The 18,847-nt window shown below is 40.1% G+C and overlaps 1 protein-coding gene across 2 annotated transcripts in view; it reads left to right on the forward strand.

Moving 5' to 3' along the window:
• Window positions 1–7,482: 7,482 nt before the first annotated feature.
• PLEKHG3 (pleckstrin homology and RhoGEF domain containing G3) overlaps window positions 7,483–18,847 on the forward strand; it is a 95,310-nt gene continuing 83,945 nt past the window's right edge. For both annotated transcript variants that reach the window (XM_056810899.1, XM_056810900.1), the window contains exon 1: window positions 7,483–7,914. The gene's annotated coding sequence lies outside the window, so the exon portion shown is untranslated. The remainder of the gene's footprint in view (window positions 7,915–18,847) is intronic.

The following is an 18,847-nucleotide window of genomic DNA, read 5'->3' on the forward strand; positions in this document are numbered from 1 at the left end:
GCATGACTATCTCTAAGTTAAGAAACCAAAGCCTAGAGAGATCGTGTCATTTATGCATGCTCTTCAACTTCAGGGACCTTATATTTTATTCTCTAAGTACATTAGTCCTAGCATAGGGTGATTTAGTAAGTCACATACTCAATGGACAGAGGATTGAACTCCTATGAGGACTAGACTCATTCCTGATTCCTAGACCAGATACCTTGCTATAATCTATACAGTAACCAAAGGCCATGGCTCTCAGCTTTCTTCCCCTTCTCCTCCTTCTTCCCAGCTAGATCTATTTGTGTCAAGGGTACTTTTTTTTTTAAACCCTTACTTTCCATCTTGGAATCAACACTGTGTATTGGTTCCAAGGCAGAAGAGTGGTAAGGGAAGGCAATGGGGGTCAAGTGACTTGCCCAGGGTCATACAGCTGGGAAGTGTATGAGACCAGATTTGAATTTAGGACTTCCCATCTCTAAGCCTGGCTCTCAATCCACTGAGCCACCTAGTTGCTGGTGGGTACTTAAAAAAAATTTAATAATTTCCTTTCCTTTTATCATTATTCTTAGTGATTCATGATGTTCCCTCTAGATGGCATAGCTAAACTGTTAGCCTTTGCACTATCTGACTTTCCTAGCCCAATTCCTTAAAAAGAAATTACTATGATTGTGACTAGAAAGGAGACGAGTGGATTTTCATGGACATTTTTCTCATGAACATGTGCCTTATATTTGGTTCGGTGTAGGAACTTGTCCTCCGTGAGCTCTAGGAAGGTAGAAAGTCTTCCATCCAACAGTATGTGTTAAAGCACCTATTTAATGTGCAAGATGCTGGGGCAGGTTGCTGGGAACCTCGTTGAGTACTGTATGAGAAAATAAAGCCCCTTCCCCTCAGGAGCTGTCCTCGGCAGGACAGGTGATCAGATCTCTTCAGGTCCACCTCATTCTTGAGATGTGTCCTTCAGTCATGCTCCACACGTCGGCAGTCAGTGACGTGAATGACTATGAGGCTATCCTGTGGACTCCCCTTTAGTCTTAAGACTGGCAGAGCCGGAAGGAACCTGGGAGACAAAACCCACAGCTAAGTGGCCCAGTGAAAGGGATCAGGAAGACCAGAGTTCAAACTGTGCCTCAGATACTTCTTAGCTGCGTGACTCTGAGTCAATCACTTAACTTTCATCTGCCTCAGTTTCCTCAACTGTCAAATGGAGATCATAAGAGTACCTACCTCCCCGGGTTGCCGTGAGTATTAGACATGATCATATTTATTAAAAACTTAGCACAATGCTTGGTATATAGTAGATGCTTAATAAATGCTTCTTCTCTTCCCCTCCTCTCCTTTCTCATAAAGTCTTAGAGTTGCCTCTGCATGGAATGGTGAGTAGCATGCTGGGCATGGAGTTTGAAAGACTTGAATTTATTCCCACCTCTAACACTCACTTAACAAGTCACTTAACCATTCTAATGTGTTCTCTCATCTGTAACTTATCATAACTTTTGTTGTGAGACTCAAATGAGATTATAAACATATGTTTTATAAACAATATTTTGTTTCATATTGATGAAACATAAGGATTTTAAAAAAATTGATGCTAAGTATCAATTCTAAGGCAGAAAATCGGTAAAGACTGGGCAATTGTGATTAAGTGACTTGGCCAGGGTAACACAGTTAGAAAGTATCTGAGATCAGGTTTGAACCTAGATCCTCTCAACTCTAGCCTGGCTGTCTATCCACTGAGCCACCGAGCTGTCCTTTCAACTCCTTAATTTTATAGATAAAGAAACAGATTCAGAAAAGTTGTGATTTGGCCCAATGTCACACAGCAAGATAATTAATGGCAGTGATGACAAAATCCCAAATCTCTTGACTTATGTCTGCCCTAGGCTCTTGATTTTCAGAATGAGAAAGAAAAGAAAAGGGAGTGAACTGCGATGCTCCAAGGCTTTCCACTCACCTAGTACAACTAAGCAATTTAAGAGCTTTAGAGTTAGCAGTTTAATCAAAGAACTCACCTAAAACATTATCGGAATCAACTCTGAATACAACCGTTAGTTTGCTTTGGCCCCCGCGTCAGATCTCTGGGCGTAATCTGGTTTTACCAGGGAAATGTCAAACAGAGGAGGCACCTCTCCTTCAGTGTCATAGCATCCTGCATATTCTGCCATCTCTTGCCTTTCTATATCCTTCCTTCCTCTTCTCCCACAAGTTCCCTTCTCTCTTTCAAAGTCACGCTATGAACATCGTTTCCTCTGAATGACATCCCTGTGGTAGTGTAAGCATAAATGGTGCTTTGCTTATTCACTCTAAGCCTGAATCAGCTTCCTATAACTGAATGGGAGGAGGCTAGCAATGGAAGTATGGCTGGGAGAGGTGGGGGATTTTGGAGGAAGAGGGACAGAGGGAGACAGAGACACAGAGAGAGACAGAGACAGAGAGACAGAGACAGAGAGAGAGACAAAGAGACAGAGACACAGAGAGAGAGAGAGACAGAGAGAGAAAGAGGTACAGAGACAGAGAGACAGAGAGAGAAACAAAGAGGCAGAGAGAGACAGAGACAGAGACACAGAGACACACAGAGTGAGAGAAAGACAGAGACAGAGACAGAGAGACAGAGAGAGAGAAAGACAGAGACAGAGACAGAGACAGAGAGAGTAAAAGTTTTTAGGCCATCTCAAGAGGAACAAATCCAGTCCTGTCCCTTAACACAAATGGTTGTTCTCCAGTTTCTTACCTCTCCACATTCTTGTTTGTTTAGCATTGGGTATTACAGCATGTGAAGACATAGTCCCTGCCCTGGAGGCTCACAATCTGCCCCATAGCCTATACTATTATCTAAGAATATAGCATTTGAGAAGGAAATTACTTGTCTAAGATAGTAGACTTTTTAGGGGTTTTTTGGTTTGCTTTTTTTCTCATACCTTTCCCTCCAAGTCCTTTTTCCTAACAAGGGATAACTCTCTCTCTCTGTCTCTCTCTGTCCCTGTCTCTGTCTCTGTCTCTCTGTCTGTCTGTCTCTCTCTCCCTCCCTCTCTCAACCAAACCAAAATTCAACCCAATGTGAAGCCTCCATGATGGTTTCACTTGGAAAGGCTTTGCTGAGAGTTTCAGGATGCAATCAAACTTGGCAACCGGAATTTTAAAAATGACCTTGGGTTCAGTAATAACACAGGAAAGACAAGAAGGAAGAAAATTAAATAATTAGGAGCCAGGAAGGGCACAAAGGAAAGAGATAATGGTATTTTGAATGATTAGATTCACAGACTTGGGGCTGAGTAGAATTTTTATTTTTTATTTTTAACCATTACCTTCCATCTTAGAATCAATACTTTGTATCGGTTCCAAGGCAGAAGAGCAGTAAGGACTAGGCAATGGGGGTTAAGTCATTTGCCCAGGGTCACACAGATGGGGCATGTGTGAGGTCAGATTTGAACCCAGAACCTCCTGTCTCTAGGCCTGATTCTCAATCCACTGAGTCACCCAGATGACCCCTTGAGTAGAATCTTGAAGATAAGAAGATAATGAATTATTCTTGAGAAGGAAGGACTGTTGGGAGGCAAAAAGAATCCATATTTAAAATAAAATCAAACTAAAAAATGAAAACCAATGGATTTCAAATGATGTATACTAGGCTCCCTATTTCATAGGAAGAAGTGGTATTGAGACAAATGATCACCCATTGTGTCTAACCATGAAAAAGATTTAGAATGTCTCATGGCTAAATATGAGAAGCAGTATAAAATGGTGGCCAAAAAAAGCTATTGTGTTCATGGAATCCATTAATAGAAGGAAAATTATAATTCTCCTGTGTTCTCTTCCACTCAGAATATACATGAAGTATTATATCTAGTTCTGAAATACATTCAGGGAATGGTGAAATAATTCAAAACAATGTCTTAAGAAGTTAGTTAAAGGAACTGGGAATGAGAAGGCTTAAGAAAGACACTATAAATGTGATCAAATATTTGGAGAGTAGGGAAGAGGGATTCGATTTCCTCAGCACGGTCCCCACAGGTATAACTGGGATAAATAGAGTATTTATTTATCCTAGATACTATCAGGAGGATATTGCCAGCCTAATCACAGGAAATAATTTCCTTTTTAACAACTAGAGTTATACCTAAGTGGAATGAGACACTTTGGGGAAATGACAGTAAAGGAGAGAGTAGTGAGCTCTCCATTACTGGAGATCTTCAATCAGAGGCTGAATAATCACTTGTTAAAATATTATTGCCAGGGCAACTAAGGGTTGCAAGTGGATGGAGCAATAGGCCTGGTGTCAGGAGGATCTGGGTTCAAATCTGGCTTAAGACACTTCCCAGCTATATGACCCTGGGCAACCTGTTTGCCTAGCCCTTGACCTTCTGTTTTAGAGTTGTTACTAAGACAGAAAGTAAGGTTTAAAAAGAATTTAAAAAGTGCTTTGACAAATTTAACTTGTCTTATAAATGTCACAAATAATAATAGAGATAATAGCTGAGGTAAGGACATTCCTTCTACCAATGCAAAGTATCCCTATCTCTGAAACTTCTAGTTTTTTTGTCTTTGCTTTTAACGTCTGGCCTTAAAGAGTTTTCTGGGACACTGAAAAATAAATGGACTTGGCTAGGGTCTCAGTATATGTCAGAATCAGAAACTTGAATGCAGGTTTTCTTCTGAGTCTGGTGTGCTAGCCATAATACCACATTGCCTCTCATTATAATGATTATATTCTAGTTTTTATTATGTCATTATTATTATTATTATTATTATTGTCCATGTGGCCTTAGGCAAGTCATTTAACTGTCTAGGTCTCTGCTACTAAATCAACCAGTAAATTAATAAGGACCTACTATGTGATAGGCATAGTGCTAGATACTGGGGATAGAAATACAAAAGCAAGACAGTCCCTGAACTCAAGGAGCCCACCAAGGTCCCTGTCAACTCTAAAACAGTATTCTTCCTTGCTCAGTTCTTCTCTTTTAAATCTACCCAATTTTCCCCATTCTCTGGTCCTTACTCTTTATTTATTTATTTATTTAGACTATATTTAATATAATATAATTTATACTATCTTTACCATAGAGCTATTTGGGGTTCCTTCAGCTACTTTTGTCCTGAGAAATTATCTAAACCTCTGCTGTTCTTTGTAGTGGCAAAAAATTGGAAAATGAGGGGTTGTCCATCAGTCCTGGAATGGCTGAACAAATTGTGGTATATTACGGTGGTGGAATACTATTGTGCTTTAAGGATTGATGATCTGGAGGATTTCTATATAAACTGGGAGAACCTCAATAAACTGATGCAGAGTGAAATGAGCAGAGCCAGGAGAACATTGTACACAGAAAGTGAAACATTGTGGAAAAATCCAATGTGATGAACTTTCCTACTAGGAGTAATGCAACACGCCAGGACACTCCTGAAGGACTTAGGAGAAAGAATGCTGTCCACATTGAGAGAAAGAACTGTGGGAGGAGAAATGCAAAAGAAAAACATCTGACATCACTTATCACATGTGTATATGGCTATGTGATTTGGGGTTTAGGCTTTAAAAATCACTCTATAGCAAAAATGAATAATATAGAAATAGGTATCAACTGTTAACATTTGTACCACCCAGTGGAATTTCTTGTCAGCTCTGAGGGGGCAGAGAAGAGGGGGGAGGAAAAGAAAATGAATCATGTAAACATGGAAAGTATTTAAAAATAAAAATAAAAAAAATAAACCTATGCATCTAGGTGTTGCAGCAGATAGAGCCCTGGGCCTGGAATGAGGAAGACCCAAGTTCAAATATGGCCCCAGACACTGATTAGCTGTGTGACCCTGGGCAAGTTACTTAACCCTGGTTGCCTCAGTTTCCTTATCTGTAGAATGAGTTGAAGAAAGAAATAGCAAACCCCTCTGGTATCTTTTTTTAAACCCTTACCTTAGAAGCAATACCAAGTATTGGTTCCCAAGCAGAAGAGACATAAAGATTAGAAAATTGGGGTTAAATGACTTGCCCAGGGTCACACCTCTAGTATATTTGTCAAGAAAATTCCAAATGGGGTCACAAAAAGTCAGACACAACTGCAATGACTGAACAACAATGTAAATCTATTCTAACCTACTTATCTGGAAGTTTCTTCTCTTGTTTGCATCACTCTACCCATGCTCGCCATTCCAGTGGAACCTAGAGCACCTCTCAACAGAGCTAATGGAAACAAATTCTTTCTTCATTCCATGTAATGATGTAATTGAGGCTCTGAAGCTTAGCTGCTGTGTCCACACTTGTATGAAAAACTAGCACCTGAATACTGCTAATGCTACAAAGCTGGGAAGGAAAGCAACCCTGGAGGCAGATGGTACTCTTGAGTGTTTCTGAAACATGGGCAATCCATCACCATCTTTGGTCTTTTTCTCTTGGGCTTGTATAAAAAGCTAGTGATGTTTTCTATCAGCCAATATCTATTGAGTGGCGATTATGTTCAAGACACTTTGGAACAGGCAAAGTAGGGACCATAGCCCATGTCCTCAAGATTATAATCTAGTTAGGGAGATGGAAAAAGATAAATAACAATGTTAGGGTATGCTAAGTGCCTCATGAGTGAGAAAGGTGATGTGACAAAGAAGGAGAGAGACAGACACAAACAGAAAGATGTGTGTGCATGTGAGAGAGAAAATATTATAAAGAGAGACAAAGAGAGAAAATTAAAGAGAATGACAGAGACAGAAAGACGAGAGAGACAGAGATAGAGAGAGAAAATTATAGAGAATGACAAAGAGAAAAAAATTATAGAAAAGAACGTCAGAGAGACAGAAAGATGAGAGACAGAGATAGAGAAAATTATAGTAAAAGAATGACGAAGAAATAGAAAATTATAGAAAAGAACAACAGAGAGACAAAAAGATGAGAGACAGAGAGACAGAGATAGAGAAAATTATAGTAAAAAAATGACAAAGAAATAGAAAATTATAGAAAAGAACAACAGAGAGACAAAAAGATGAGAGACAGAGATAGAGAAAATTATAGTAAAAGAATGACGAAGAAATAGAAAATTATAGAAAAGAACGACAGAGAGACAAAAAGATGAGAGACAGAATGACAAAGAGATTCTCTCCACTGGAATGGAGAGCATGGTTAGAGTGATGCAAACAAGAGAAAGAATGACAGAGGGACAGAAAGATAGGGTCAGGGAAAGAGAGAGAGAGAGAAAGAGACAGAAAATGAAAGAGAGGGAGGCAGAAAGTGATAGAAACATAGATGTTTCTGTGAGCTGGGATGATCAGGGACTTGGGAAGGTAATTTCTTTTGAGATTTTAGATGGTCCCTGTTTCCTAAGAGGTCCCACTTTGGTAGTTTAGTCAGGATTGATAGAACTGTAGCTCTTGGCAGCCACAGAATAAGTCTGTTCTTTTTTCAGAGGCCATGTGAACTGGGCAGAGTATGTGAATAGTTTCCATGGCATAATAGGACTATATGGTGCCTCTGTGTGTATGGGGGAAGGGATTGAAAAGAAAGCATCAGTCATTTCAGCTTTCAATTAAGAGTTGGGAGTTGGATCAACACATTCTCCTGCTTCTGGTAGTAAACTGAAGCAAGGGTACAGGGCTATTTTTCTTAGATGGAATGGGACTGGGGAGTTGAGGAAAGGCAATGTGCCAATGAGAGGCTTTGGAAGCTTGTCTGAGTGATTATTGGGAAATCAGGGGTGTTCATTGCTAAATAATTGTCCTCCAGGAGATAGAAGATGATACTAAAGGGAGTAATCTGCAGAGTACTGGATTAAGGCCCTTAAAGAAGGCACAAGTTCAGGAGATGGAACTTTTGGAAGGCAAAACAAAATGCAGGCAAATTAGTTGCTTTCCATTTGTCTCTGGTTATAGTCTACCTTAAGCAAAACAGAAACTACTTCACTGGCCTGCATCCAAAGAAGAGGACAGGAGGAAACCAAAGGTCCTGAAAGCTCTCAGGTAGGATCACTCAAATAATCTCCTGTGTCAGAAAAGTGTCTCCTGAGCCCAGTGATTCTCCTTACACAACTAACTTTGGTCTCACTGACAGACACCACAAGGGAAGAAAATTCCTTTTTCTATCCTATCTTCTCATACATAATGAGAAATTTAGAGGGAAGTATTTGAAACAGGCCTGGATTTGGAGCCAAGGGACCTGGTACCAAATCTTGACTCTGCTCCTTACTTCCTGGGTGACTTTTAACAAATCATTTATCCCTTAACCTCTTTTGATCCCCCCCTTTAAACCCTTACCTTTTGTCTTAGTACTAAGGATCGGTTGCAAGTCAGAAGAGCTAGGCAACTGGGGTTAAGTGACGTCCTGGGGTCACACAGCTAGGAAGTTTTTTAGGCTTTTGGCCTTTTTTTTTCAAATTAGGAGAATGAAGTAGATGGTCTCAAAAATCCCTTCCAGCTCTATGAAATTATGAATCTTCTACTTATGTAGACTTGGGAAAGTAACAACCTCTGGGTTTTCATTTTCTGCATCTATAAAACAAGTAGCTTGAAAAAACATCTGATCTCTGAAGTTCTTTCCAGTTCTAAATCCTATATCCTCTGATGATGGTGGTGGTAGAAAGTTGTCCTGGCAGACTGTCTGGCCAGAGTATCCATACTTGCCACATTATCCTTCAGCTACTCATTCCAAAAACATCTAGTTCCACTTCGGTTGTTCTCCTTCTTGCCCCATCTCACTGTTATTCTCACCTTTGGATCTTGAGTTTAGTTTTGTTTTGCAAGCAATCCATCAGTCAATAAATATTTATTAAGCATTTACTATGTGCTATGCACCGTTTTAAGTACTGAGGATACAAAGAAAGTTTGAAGAAAAAAAATCCTTGATCTCAAAAGGAATTCAATCTTTAATAGAGACACATAAATAACTAGATGCATTAATGATATATACAGAGAAACTGCAAGTAATCCAAAAGGAAAAGATATTAGTAGCTGATAGGGATGGGGAAAGGTCTTCTGCATAAGGGGAGATTTGAGCTAGGTCTTGGAAGGAAGCCAGGGAAACTAAAGGGCAGAGATGAGGAGCAGAGAATTCCAAGGGGGAGAGAGTTAGGGCAAAGGCTTGGAGATGGAAGAGGCCTGAGTAAATGGATCTTAGAGGATAGGAATGGGAGTAAGATGTAAGAAGGAGAGAAAGATTATGAGCCAGGTTGTAAAGGACTTAAAATGCCATACAGAGAGCTTTATTTTAGATCTTGGAGGTGATAGGGAGCCATTGGAGCTCATAGAGCACGTAGGAGTTGTTTTAGAAAAATCATTTTGGGGGGTAGCTGAGTGGGTCAGTGGATTGAGAGCCAGATCTAGAGATAGGAGGTTCTGGTTTCAAATCTGTCCTCAATATTGATTCCAAGACAGAAGGTAAGGGCTTATTAAAAAATCACTTTGGGGTAGCTATATGGATAAAGAGCCAGACCTAAATGGTTTGGGATCAAATCTGACCTCAGATACTTCCAAGCTATGTGACCCTGAACAAGTCACTTAGTCCTCATTGCCTAGCCCTTACCTCTCTTCTGCCTTGGAAACAAAAACTCAGTGTTAGTTTTAAGTCCAAAGAATAAACTGGTTTTTTTGTTTGTTTTTTAAGAAAAGTCCCTTTGTCCATCCTCAAGCACAAATAAGTTTGATCATTTCACCCTATACCTACTCAATAAACTTCAGTGACTCCAGAAAATGCTCCAAGAAATTCCAGAGGCCATTTCTTCTAGGAACAAACTCTGTATGGCATTCAAAGCCCTTCATCACCTACCTTCTTCTACCTTTCCAATCTTCTTAAGCCTTATACCTTACATTATACCTTTAGATCCAGTGACACTGGCATCCTGGCTGTTCTGGGCTACAGGCATTCTCTTTAGCTATTTTCCATGCTTGGAACACTTTCCTTCCTCCACTCTGACTACTGATATCCCTAACTCCTTATGTCCATCCCACTTTCTACAGGAAGCCTTCCTAGACCCCTCTTAATTCCATTGCCCTCCCTCTGTGGATTATTTCCTATTTATCCTGTATGTAGCTTGCTTTGTATGTATATATATATATATGTGTGTGCGTGTGTGTGTGTGTGTATACATACATATATATATATGTTGTCTCCTCCATTAGATTGTAAGCTCCTTGAGAGCATGGCCTGTCTTTTATCTCTTTTTGTATCTCCAGTGCTTAGCAAAGCTCTTGGCACATAGTTGGTACTTGGTAAACGTTTATTGATGGGTCAACAGATATAATATAATTAATAATATATACATAACAGAATAAAATATACATAAAATAAATAAAATATAATAAATACCTGCTGAAAAAAATTGTCAAGCACCTATTATGTGTAGGGCACTGTGCTAAGTGCTAGGAATACAAAGGGAGGCAAAAGACAGTCTCTGCCCTCAGAGAATTTACAATCTAATGGGGAAGACAAATACAAATAACTGTGTATGAGCAAGCTATCTATAGGATAAATACAATTAGTCAATAGAGGGAAGGCACTGGAATTAAGAGGGGTCAAAAGGAAGTCTTCATGTAGAAGATGAGATTTTAGCTGGGACTTGAAAGAAGCCAGGGAATTCTTGGCATCTGAGCAGAGAATGAATTGAAGTGGGGAGAAACCTGAATCAGAGAGAACACTTTGAAGGCTATATTGTACTTGTCCAGGTGCAAAGTGATAAGGGGTCCAAACTATATAAGAGGGAAGAAGGGGATGTCTTCCAGAGATGTTGTTAAAGTAGAAATGACAGGATTTCACAAGGGATTGGAAATATGAGGTGAGGAAGCATGAGAGGTTGAGGATTGACACCCAGGTCTTGAGCATGGATAATCAAGAAGATGGTACCCTCAACACTCACTTGTTCACTTGTTTCAGTTAGGTCCAACTCTTTGTGATCCCATTTGGCAAAGATACTGGAATAAGGCACTACTTCCTTCTCCAACTCATTTTTACAGATAAAGAAACTGAGGCAAAGTGATTTTCCCAGACCGCCTGTAAGTGCCTGAGGCCAGATTTGAACTCAATAAAATGAGTCTTCCTGGTTTGAAGCCTGGCATTCTATCGACTAGACCACCTTGGAAAGTTTGAAACTAGGGAGAGTTTGGGTGGGTGGGGGGAAGAGAATGAGTTCTATTTTGGATGCGTTGAATTTGAGATGTCAATGGGGGCATTCAACTCAAGATGATAAATCCTAGTGGGGAATTCTTAAGGGATTAGTGGGAAACTTTCAAGAGAGATGTGTCATCATGGATGAAAAGATACCTGAGGACCTACAAGATGGATGAATGGCTTCTATATAAGGAAGAGACGTCATTTGTTCTTACCCTTGCATTGATGGGGGAGGGAGTTGGATATTGGTGGTGTGCAGGCTGCATTCCGGGGGCTGTAGAGGTTACCCAAGACAATAATTTCTTTTAGAGAGGCAAGCTGCATGGTGGGTTACTGGAGCCACAAGCTGTTTATACAATGCCCTCTGTCTTCCTTGGGGCAGAATAGCTTTATTATTGTGGTGGTCAGGTGACTGGCAATGGTTCTGCCTGCTCTAATGTATTCAGCCTGAAGATCATCTAGAAGGCAGCATAGCTGCTGCTTTTGGTTGATATGAGCCAATACAACATGAAGAAGGAGAAGGAGCAAGACATGAACCCCGAATACACCTGCCTTCTATCATCTTCTTTTTTGCCTCCCCCGCTTTTTTTTTTTTGCATTGTCTCATTCTTCTATTTCTCTTTCTCCACCTCATACATTCCCAGGTTTTCTTCCTCTGCCCATCCTCACTGCTTTCTTGTACACTTTTGGTCTCAGGTAGTCAAGCATCCTATTATGCCACCTGAGTGGCAGTCTAAGCTCTTGGACCACAGATTCAGCATCCTAACATCACATTGCTCTGCATCAGAAAGGTCTTTGGCAATCAACTTCACATTCAACAGTTTGAAGTCAGAAAGAGTCATCTTCCTGGGTTAGAATCTGGACTCAGACATTTACTTATTATCTGTGTGGCCTTGGGCAAGTCACTTAATCCTGTTTGCCTCAGTTTCCTCATCTGTAAAATGAACTAGAGAAGGAAATGGCAAAATGCTGCAGAATATTTGCCAAGAAAATTCCAAATAAGGGCACGAAGAGTCATACACAGCTGTAAAATAACTGAATAACAACAATGTTCCAGTCTGTGGAGAGGCTCAGTAATTATCTTTTAATAAGGGCAACTCAGAAGCAGATACCCAGCATGAAGCTACATTCTCTGCCTCTCTGTATCTATTTGAGAGCTAAGCCTTGGGGCTGTTTTATGGGAACATTCAGTGGGAAAACACACACACATACATACACACATACCTATCTTCACTTTTCAGGTTAAATAAGTTCCTTTTCCAGGCAGCCTTCACTTTATGTGCCCATTTTCCACACACGCCCTGTTCTGAAGCTCAGCTAAATGCCAAAGACCTCTTTAATACAGAACAATCTGATGTCAGGACACTGGTACTGCCTGGGTTTTATATACAAATAGCTGGGACCCAGCTATTTATTTGGTTCCCAAGACCAAAGGTGTGTTAGAGAGCTATAGAGGAAAAAGGAAGGGAAGAAGGAGATTCATCTTCCTGAGTTCAAATCTGGCCTCGGACACTTACTGTTTGGCTGACTCTGGGCAAGTTGCTTTACCCTATTTACCTCAGTTTCCTCATGTATCAAATGAGCTAGAGAAGGAAAAGGCAAACTTCTCCGGCATTTTTGCCAAGAAAATGTCAAATGGGGTCACCAACAGTCAGACCCAACTGAACGACAATTCTAGAAACTATGCTAAATGTTTTTACAAATATTTTCTCATTTGAGCCTTGCAACAATGGAAGTAGATTCCATTTTCCAGTGGAAGAGACTAAGGCAAACAGAAATGAAGTGACTTACCCAGGTCATATACCTAATAAGTGTCTGAAGCTGGGTTTGAACTCAGGTCTTCCATACTCTTGATCCAGAGTACTCTATCCTTTTGCTCCAGCTAGCTACTCCTAGTCACACAGGGTGCAGAGAAAATCAAGCCTCCTACCTAAATTGAAAACATAGAAATCCTAGTTTGGCAGCTTGGAAAATTACATTCAGGAAACAAAGAAAAAATCTTCCTTGAAGAGGGCCCCCCACTTTGTACTCAAGCATCCCTGACTCACTTTCCTAGCCTACCACTTTCCCACAACCCAAGGTCTCCACACGAGGGTCCGTCAGCCATCTTCTAAGGCTCTGTCGTGGGATCACTGCTGAAATTCTTGGCTTCCAGATAGATGATTATCGATGAAACAAACCATCTTAGAGAGAAGAGACCTGTCCACTATGAAATGATGCACAGAGGTGCTTCCATTTCTTTTTCCTTCCAGCCACATCCCTGCCTTCCCAGCACACTTAATCCTCCTTCTCATCAGGCACTGGAGCATCAGAGCAGAAGGCTGTAGGCAGAGGTGTCCTCACTCTTTGGATGAGTGAAAGCAGGCATTGCTCAAGCTTCTTCTCTAAACACCAGAAACAATCATCTGGGCACTAAAGAATCTTGCTCCTTAGTATGCCTCAGGTCTTCTCTCCTAGCTCCTGGGCTCTGCTCCAGATCGGGGTTTCCCCAGCTCCCACCCATTCCCTCTGGCTCCTCACAGCAGCTCCCTTTCCTGACTTCTCTAAGAATTTCCAAAGTGGAAAAGAATCTTAGAGATCATGTACTCTAAAGGTCTTTTTTCCATTTTCCATTAAAGACAAAACTTGAAAACTATAGACATTATAAGAGTCTTGAAAAATGTCACACAACTAGAAAACACAAGAGCCAAGAAGAACCGAATCTCCTGATTCCCCAGCTGCCTTCCTTGGTTTCTTGACTATCATTTTTTTTCCTGTTCCCTTCATCGGGTTCTCTAGATCTCTGAAAGCAAGGAAAGTAGATCATTTAGGCTATCCACTTTTTACCAGCCAGAGATTAGTTCACATCGTTTTTGCTGTTCAATTGTGGTCGACTCTTCATGATCCCATTTGGGGGTTTTCTTTTTATCTTTATTTTATTCCAATTACAAATACGTTTTCTAAGGCTATGTGATTTGTGTTATCTCCCTCCCCTCTTTCTTCCCTCATCCCAGAGTTGACAAGCAATTCCACTGGATTCTACATGTATCATCGTCCCTCAAAACACATCATTTTTGTAAGAGAGTAATCTTATAAAATCAAAACCATTTGAGGTTTTCTTGGCAAAGAGTGGCTTGCTGTTTCCTTCTTGGGCTCATATGACAGGTGAGGAAACTGAGGCAAAGAGGGTTAAGTGACTTGTGTAGGGTTATACTATCTGAGGCCATATTTGAACTCAGCACTATCCACCGGGCCACATAGCTGACCAGTTAGACTAAATCAAAGCACGGTCTTGGATTGATGGTGAGGCAGTACACACACATTTTGTGCCTTTCTTTTGAATATTTTCACATAGTCTATAGATGATTCAATAACACCCTGCAGTTAATTGTAGTTAGGTGTGGTTGTGCCTCTGTTCCTTGAAATCCTCAAACCTGACTAATGTATTACCCATATCCTAGGTTTAAGGTCAGAGCAGGTAAAAATAATAGAACTGTAATAACTTACTCATAATAAGTCTGTGAGAGTTTGTGCAGTTCTGAAACTCAAGGAACAGAAATAGTTCTATACTCCATTGCTCCCTACTAGATTTATTTTTTTTAAACCCCCAACATATTTATTTATTTATTTTAAACCCTTCTTTTCTGTCCAAGACAGAAGAGATGTAAGGGCTAGGGAATTGGGATTATTAAGTGACTTGTCCAGAGTCACACAACTAGAAAGTATCTGAGACCAGATTTGAACCCAATTCCATTCTGATTCCAGGACCGGCACTCTTTCTACTGTGCCATTCTAGGTACCCCTTACTACTGGGATGATTGTTAACACTCAAACCACCAATGGGGCATGCAAACCAAAAAGTAATACAAGAATATTAAGATTATGCAAACCACAAAATAATGCAAGAATAATAAGGCGGCTATAATGATCCATGTGCTAATCTGCTACTCTGGGCCACCCAAGCCCTCAGTTGTCTAAACTGTTCTGTCCGAGATGAAGCAGAAAATCTATAAGTTATAGTAATCAAGATCTGCTGGTAATGTCAGAATGGTTCAAGAATGAGGGATCTATTCCATTACATTGTTTGGTCTTTTTTTTTTTCAGTTGTTGAATGGTTTGCCATTTCCTTCTCCAGCTCATTTTACAGATGAGGAAACTGAGGCAAAGTTAAGTGATTTGCCCAGGGTCACATAACTGGTAAGTATCTGAGACCAGATATGAACTCAGGAAAATTAATCTTTCTGATTCCAGATCTGGAACTCTATTCACTGAGCCATCTAGCTTCCTTCCCTTTATACAGGAGGACAAAGGGACCTGTAGTCCTTTTCAAATGTCCCAATCCAGGGTAAATAGACTTCAGTGAACTTATGAGGATAAACACTGGGTTAGTGGATGTCTTTGGTGCCATGGCCTGGACCTAAGGATTCATTGGTCACCCCAGCTATTCCTTATCTATTTACCCTCATCATTTTCCTTCTGGGGAACTGGCCTGGCTATATCATCAGGCAAGGATTATTATCTTCATCTTACAGATGAGAAAACAGAAGAAAGAAGACAAAAAAAGACAAAAAATATTGATATCCAAAGATACCTGTAGTGGGTAGAACAGCTAGGTGGCACAGTGTACAGAGTGCCAGACCTGGAGTCAGAAAGACTCAATTTCATGAGTTCAAATCTGACCTGAGACACTTACTAGCTTGCCTCAGTTTCCTCATTTGTCAATGAGCTGGTGAAGGAAATGGCAAACCACTCCAATATTTTTCCAATAAATCCTTAAGTGAGGTCATGAAGAATGGAATACAACTAAACAACATTTACAAATGGTAGGTGCTTGATATGATTACCAAACCTGAATTCTTATTTTTTCAGAGCCAGCTTCATTCAGGGCATCATGGGCCAGTGGGCAGGTGTTTATTTGCATGACTGGTTTAAATCTAGCCTGGGTTATCTGGAGCCATTTTTTTTTACTATATTAAACTTTGTCCTGTATATTTACTGATATCCTGGATTCCTTTTGGTGGCAGAAGGTGGAATTCCAGTGTGGAAGATGACTTCCACTTTGGATAATTTCCTACTGTGTTAGATGACAGTTCTCTAATGGAAAACTGGATTAAATTCAGCTTTCTTTTGGGTCAAGGCATTCAAAAAACTATTGTGGCACTGACATCTCACAGAGAATTACTCACTGAAGTAGAATTTGGAATCAATCTGTGTCTTGGACGAAGGCTGGTGCCTCCTTCTTCTCACTGGCCTGGACAAGATTGGTTAGCTGCCAGGTACTGAGGGAAAGCTGCTGCTGGCACAAAGGGGTCCCTGCAGGCTGCCCCACCCCCATCCCAAGGAGAGCTGGACTGGGGGTGGGAAAGGAAAGGCCTCACCCAGGTTGCTTAAAAATTTTTTTTATCTTAAATAAAAATAAATTTTGACAAAGTTTTTGACAAAAAAAAATTTGGGTGGCTTTCCTAAAAAAAAAAAGTAGAATATTGTGGAGTATTGAAGACCAAAATAAGCAGTTGACACTGGATACATCTGTAAAATGGGGAGAATTGATGAGGTAGTCCCTCAAATAATAATCTTCAATTCTAAAACTCTATGATCCTACAGTGGGAGAGAAAAATATAGAACCAGGACTCATCAGGAGGGCTTTTTAGTAAATTTTTCTTTTTGTTAGAAAAGGTGGAAATTGGTTCCTTCCTCAACTGGTGACCACTTTGGGATCACTGGTATCCTCAAATGGCCTTTTGACAAAGTTCCTGTCAGCGCCAATAACTTTTGTATGGATGAGGTTTGCCAGAGTTCATGCAGCCAAATTCTGCGTCTAGGAAGGAGATTGACACCAGGTGTCTTCCCCATTTCCTATTCCTCTCCATCTGTGCTTCTGGACCGATTCAGTGACTGGGATGTTCCATTCTAATTTATCCTGCCTCTCCTCCCCCCATCTCACTCCAACCTCCCATGGCACAAGGATAGGAATAGGAGGGACCAACAAACAAAAGGAAACATAGTAAGCTATCACACCCTGGCCTCATTTTCCCTTTGCAAGCTCTGGCTTGAGACATCAGAAACTAGACCTCTTTCTCTCTCTCTCTCTCTCTCTAATTTTTTTAAAACCCTTACCTTCTGTATTAGTACCAATTCTATTTTTTTTGTAATTTATTTTTTTCCCCAAAGTTGTATGATTCATATTATCTCCCTCCCTCCTTCCCCTTCCTTCTTCCTGAGTTGAGTCCGGGTTATGCATGTATTATCAAGCAAAACATACTTAGTATCAATTCTAAGACAGAAGAGTTGCAAGGATTAGGCAATTGGGGTTAAGTGACTTGCCCAGGGTCACCCAAGAACTGTGGAGGCCAGAATTGGACCCAGGCCCTCCCAACTCCAGCCTTGGCACTCTATCTTCTGAGCCACTTAGTTGCCCCTGACTAAGTGTTTTCTTAATCCTAGTTCTGAATTCATATGGAATAAGAGAGAATTTCCAGACCCATTTGGGGAATTGAGAGGCAAAATTGTATAAAGGAAAGAACAGAGGACCCTATTAGAATATAAACTCCTTGAGGGTAGAGATTGTCTTACTTTTTCCTTAGATTTGTATTCTCAGCATTTAGGATGGTGTCTGGCATCTAGTAAGAGTTTAATAAATAAAGGGTGAGGGGCATGGTCTGGAAAAATCCTCCTAAAAGTTTTTGGCCCTCCTTCATATGAGATAAGAAGTTTGAGTTTTTTCTTTTTTTTTTTTAATGGCGTGTTTACACTACCATGTGGTAAAATTTGGGTTAAGTATTGGTCATAGGTTGTGTGTAGGTCAATGTTAACATTTATAGACTTTAAGTGTCATCTTCTGGCTTTCAAGTTCTTTTTGCAAACACTAACTTTTTACATATTTTAACTTTAAATAAAAAATTGTGAATATTTATGGTATGAAAAGATAAAAAAGTCGATACATTTTGTAAGTTTCTAAATTTCTAAACTTTTTCTGCTGGCCTTTGCATGCCATCTACTATCTCCACAAGTTCTCCAAATATTGCCATTTAATTTCTTAGGCTGACTTGTAATATATTGAAACCACAACGGAGGAAGTTGGGATGTGGAAGAGATATCTGCACTTGTTTCTTGACTTGGAATTAGGAGGTCTGGCTTTGCCATTTACTGATTCTTTGATCTTAAGCAAGTCATCTAATCTTGGAAAATCAATTTCCTTCCATATAAAATGAAGCTAAATTAGAATAGCTCCCTCCCAGGGTTATTATAAGGAATAATAAGTCATATTTATATAGTGGTTTTATAGATTCCTGTGTTGTTAGAACCAGAAAGTCTTCCAGATCATCTGGTCCTCGAATTCCCAACCTATGAGTGAATAATTGTTGGGGAGGCCTAAGAGTTCTTTCAAGGGGTTCCCCAAATGTATATACAGAACAAACCTAGTCATTTTAGTCTCTCTTTAGCAACAATCAAATATGAAATATGACAGTACAATAAATAAGCAAATATACCTACATAGATTGAATTTCCTTCCCATGTGTTCATTTCTAGTTTTTCACATGCACATAAGGATACATAGACATACTCTAATCATTAATAAAACAATGATTCATTTCAAAATCTTACTGTTTATAGTTTATCTAATTATCTAATCATCCTATATTTTTAAATTTCCTCCCTCCCTCCCTCCCTTCCTTCCTCCCTCCCTCCCTCCCTCCCTTCCTTCCTTCCTTCCTTCCTTCCTTCCTTCCTTCCTTCCTTCCTTCCTTCCTTCCTTCCTTCCTTCCTTCCTTCCTTCCTTCCTTCCTTCCTTCCTTCCTCCCTCCCTCCCTCCCT

The sequence above is a fragment of the Monodelphis domestica genome, chromosome 1 (genome assembly GCF_027887165.1).
Source record: "Monodelphis domestica isolate mMonDom1 chromosome 1, mMonDom1.pri, whole genome shotgun sequence".
NCBI classification, from domain to species: Eukaryota; Metazoa; Chordata; class Mammalia; order Didelphimorphia; family Didelphidae; genus Monodelphis; species Monodelphis domestica.